Below are 5,048 nucleotides of genomic sequence, written 5' to 3'. Positions count from 1 at the left end.
CTGCTGCAATGAATTCTCACTGAGATTTAGAAGACTGTATATCTTGAAGGAAAACATATTTTCTGCCGTCTTAAGAYAAGGATCAATTTATGTTGTTGCTACAAGTTATAGACATTTTGATCTGATGTTAGGAGACATACGGTGGCCTTCTTGACTGGACTGACTTCAAAAGTTAAACAGTTGTAGAGGATTAATTTCTAAGAGTTTCACATACATTCAGTTCTTTATGTGATATTTTGCTAACAGACAAATGTTTCAGCCTCCAACAATGATTGAGAAACACCAGCCACACTCAGGTAAAACCATGATTGCCCTTCTGCCTGAAGCAGGGGGCGACAAACAGGACCTGAACACACGACTCCGTCATTAAAACCAGCGTACAGCAGTTCCTAAAGGGTGGAGATCTGAAGAAGAGGAGTCAGGCAGGAGTTGTGTAGCTCTTCGTCTCTCTTTCTAAGAGCATTAGCTCTGGAGGGTTCTGGTGGTGACGGGACTGTCAGGGTCAGATGGGCGCTCAGCCTGATTAGACCAGCTCACAGCAGATCCTCAGCAGAGTGGCGCTCTGAGCTCAGGCAGCGTTTAGTGTTTCACAGATTACTGCAGGACAAACTTTCACTCTGTGCAGCTGGACTCACGGCCACTTGTCGCTGAAAAGAAGGACGTTGGAGGCAAAGAAAAACTTGACACTGATTCTGCCTTTGGAGAGGACACTGAAGAGTTAAGGGGTGAGGAGAAACTCTTGGTTCTGGCCTTTTATGAAAGGCTCTACTTGTGTTTGATGATGACTGTAGGGAAACACTTTCAGAGTGTTCTTCTAGAACTGCTATAGGAAGAAGACATGAATGACAGTTGTTGTATAACCAGCCGCCGGTATAGATAGAGCTATAAATACAGATGAAGGTATTTGGAGGTTTACTATAACAGGCAGTCAGCTGGCTTCATGTCTGCACTCAAACATTTCGTGCTGCTGCTGCTGCAGAACTTTGTTGTGGATTTCCCTGTCCTAGGAGGTAAGGGAGAAAAAAAGAGAAAGTTAGGTATTCGACATTTTCACTCTGGCTTTGCACCTAGGAGTTCACCTGACTGTCCGGAGAGATAAACTGGCTGGTGACAGATTTATCCTTTTTGTGGTTATTACTGTTGTAAAGTTGTTGAGATTAACAATTCATTCAATGTCAGGTTGCTCAAAYTTATACTTTTTCCCATTGCTGTGCATGTTGACAACAGAGAGAAAAAAAAAGGACTGACGATGTAGAAATCATTAAAACTATTAATAATAATATTAATCCAATTACTATTAATATTTTACAGTTTATATAATCTATCTACTGTTTCAAATAATGTCAGAAAAGCTGTTTGTGTTATGGATTTGTTAATAGAAGATAAACAGGAAAACGTCTCATTTTACAACACAAGTCAGCAGATTTGATCTTATTTAGCTCAATGTGATCTGAGCAGAACATAATGTAACAGTTTAAAATTAAAATAATCTTATAAAGTCCATGTAATCACTGTTATTTATTGAACTGGTTAACAGATATTAGCTTGTGGAGCATATATACAGAGTTTAGTACTGTTGAATCATGATACAATTTAACACAAACTATTAAATATTTCTTTGTCCTCTGATTAATATTTAGACCTACAGAGTGTAAAATAATATTATAAATGTAAATATTTTTAGGTTTCTGTTAGAGGAACCAGACCTGTTGAGAAGATGGTTAGCTAATAGAGACAACTGTTGACTGGTAAATATTTATTATTCTTATTATTTATGACAGTAAGAATAAATATTAAAGGTATTTTATTACTAGCTGAAGTCATAATTTTTCAACTAGCTAAAGTCTAAGTTACAGGCTGACTTCAGGTCTGGTTTAGATCATTGTTACTTATAAATTATATATTTTCCTGGTATAAATCTGCTGTTTTACATRATTGTTGAATGAAATTAATATAGTTTTTAATTTATTGTAAAAACATGACAAATAATCTGTGAAACAGATCCAGTTCAGCTGCTGTTTATCTACTAGTTTCTTTGGAGGCTGTGAGCTGTTGTCCTGTTTGGTCTGTTTCTGCTCCTCCATGCTGTCACAGACACTACCTGTGGACGGGATGGGCGGGGCTCAGTCTGGTGATCTTTATATTTAAGTCTATGGTGTTGACTCAACATAAAATAAGGCACTCCAGCCCAGACTATTATTGACCGAGGGAGATAAATTCCTAATAATAGATTGTCAACAGCAGCCTGGGTTCTGGTGTGTGTTGGGTGTTAGAGGTGACTGCTGATTACCTCCCTGTTTGTTTTTCTAAGTATTTTTGGGAGGGATCAGACTGTTTTTTTTTTTTTTTTTTTTTTGCTTCTCATACTAAAGAAAATCACCATGCTTTTATGACTTTTTATGCACCGAAAAGAACAGATCTGTGATCTTTACAAATAATTTGCAGACATTTAACATGGTGGCTGCAGTCCAGGCAGTTAGAAAGCAAAATACAGCTGTTGTTTCCTGCTGAGGTTTGTGAAAATCTCAAATAAATTTCCTTTTTTGCTTTTGCTCCTGATTGTCACTTTGTTTGATTTCACTTTGTTAAAATATTGAAGCCAAAAAAAAAAGTTAGCCCAGTTTTTAATGATTTGCTAGAAAATGTTTAAATTTACTTTAATTTATCTTCAAATCAAATGTTTGTGGACCATTTTGTTTAGACATTGTATATTCCATGAGAATGTGTATGTTTTTATTTAGTGTGTTATAAATAATCACAGAATCCAATGTACCAGGATATACAAATCACTATTCTGCTTAGCAATTTACTTTTTTATTGCGATTTTCATGTTTTGATTTTATATGCACAGCACTTTGTTGCAGCTATGGTTGTTTTTAAGTGCTTTGTAAATAAAGTAGTAGTAGTACTTGACGAAACTCATATTTTATAGTTCTATGTTGTAAGCTAATAAAGAATTGAAGTGTAATTTTTGCTGATAATTTTTGTTCCTTTTTTCTGCGTTTCATTGCAGAACTGCTGGTTGATGGAGTCTGTGCGGCAGAGTGGGGACTACTGCCACGCTCAACACCTTTAAACCAGGTCTGGGATGATGCTGTGTCATGCAGTCCAGGGGCCATGAACCCTGAAAGATCACTGCCCTTTGCCTTATGAACCCACCAGCTCATGGGGGCAACAAGTGGAGCCTCAACACCCATCGCTATCAGGAAAGAAAAGAAAAAGAGAGCGTGAACGAGAGAAACAAAGACAAACTGGATCAGTGACGATCGCAGAGATAAAAAAAAGAAAAAAACACACTAAGCTGACAGAGTAGCCTCCTGGACTATAGGATACTGTCAACATATGGGATAGACATTCAAACAGCAGACTCCAGAACTGGGAAATTATACTGAATAGTTTGAACACAGAGAACGATTCGCCCGGAGATCACATCGAAACTGAAGGTGAGGAGGCACCAGATCTGGACTAGGTTTAGTCAGTTAGTGAAGCACCAACAAACATCTTAATTTAAGTGTTCTGGTTTGTAACATATCTGGTCAGAGAGTATTTGATATAAAGGATGGTCCGTGCAAATTCCTTAAATGGTGTTCTCCAGCACAAATAAAATCCCACAAAGCAGACAGGTGTGGGCCAAATCTGGTGTGAGGCTGGCACTGCTGGCTGACTGCTGGTAATGCTTTGTCAAATGGATGTGGACCAGGTCTGGCAATGATAGCACGGTTTTCAAGATGGTGTGCCACGACTGGCCCARTTGTGGTTTGGTTTAWRTTTTGCTGGCCCGTGCATGGATCATATGGCAAACAACATCTGGGCCACCAAAGGGTCGTCACTTCTAATGGTATCAGAGCCAAGTGTTAGAGAGTTGATGCGCTGTGTGGGCCAGAACTGGGCCAGACAAATTTTGCTATGTTGGTAAAATAATCATAACAAAGGAATACTCATAAAACCCGACATTGACATTCATGCACACAACCAAAATCATCAATATTTGTRTCAATCATAGTGACTGGGTCAAAGGTGCCACAGTTGTATTATTGGGGAATATGAGCTTGTTTCTGCAAAAACTCTGCACACCTCTTCTWGGTTTTCTTTTCTTCACATACATTTAATAGATCCCACCCACATCAAAAGTATGTAACCTGGTTTCTGAGTTAAGATGAATAAAAATGAAAAGGTTTGTCAAATCTCTTCCCTGAATCTCAGGCCCCAGTACATTTCACTACAACAGTAACCATGCCAGGCCTGCCTGTCAAACAAAAATAAACCAAGACCAGGAAACAAGGTGTGGAGCAGGAGCATCAAGCTTACTCTGTGTGAAATGTAAACAAAACAAAAAGAAGAGGATGCAGAGAAAGAGCATTTGGTTAAAGACTCTCTCAAAACAATTAGAACTTGTTTTTCTTGGTATTTTCACGTTTTACTCTCAAGATTTAACCATTTCAGGCAGGATCAAAGCGTGATGGTGACAGTTTTAAATTAAAATCAGGCTGACATGAAAAAAACTGTAAAAAAAAAAAAAGCTCTTCCAGTGCTTTGGTTTCCTGAGCACAAAATGACAACAAGCAAGCATAAAACAGTTATGATAATTTATTTAACACTCTGTATCTTCAGCACACAGCCACACCACAAACCATTCCATTTCCATTTTTGTCGCCAAAAAAAAAGTTTGCATGTCGGCAAGAGGCACAAATTCAGCAGAAACTTTGCTGTAAATTAAAAAGTATCCATGAGCAGAAGTTTCCACTTTCATTTCTACATGCATGTATGTAGAAAGTGTGATTAATGTTTAAAAAAATACATTGAAAAACGTGTCTTTCTCCCTCAGATGAGTTGTATGTTGAACACAGTCTTAATGGTTAGTAATCATTATCAGTTTATTTACCGTATGCATTGAGCCTACCTCTAATCAACTGCATTATTGGAGAATAAAACATCCTAAAAACACAACACACCTACATGCAATGTGGTTTTTAATGCTCTGATGGACCAAAATGTGTGTGTGTGTGTGTGTGTGTGTGTGTGTGTGTGTGTGTGTGTGTGTGTGTGTG

General features: G+C 38.0%; 1 protein-coding gene across 1 annotated transcript in view; it reads left to right on the top strand.

Annotated features, from left to right (window-relative positions):
* Positions 1-226: 226 nt before the first annotated feature.
* LOC106524116 (protein tyrosine phosphatase type IVA 3) overlaps positions 227-5,048 on the top strand; it is a gene marked incomplete at its 5' end in the record, with an annotated part of 10,920 nt that continues 6,098 nt past the window's right edge. Inside the window, 2 exon segments of the mRNA XM_014017780.1 lie at positions 227-725; positions 3,014-3,443.

This window comes from Austrofundulus limnaeus, unplaced genomic scaffold (assembly GCF_001266775.1).
Source record: "Austrofundulus limnaeus strain Quisiro unplaced genomic scaffold, Austrofundulus_limnaeus-1.0 Scaffold177, whole genome shotgun sequence".
NCBI classification, from domain to species: domain Eukaryota; kingdom Metazoa; phylum Chordata; class Actinopteri; order Cyprinodontiformes; family Rivulidae; genus Austrofundulus; species Austrofundulus limnaeus.
Note: the sequence above shows the minus strand (reverse complement) of the source record. Positions and strands in the feature narration are given on the sequence as shown.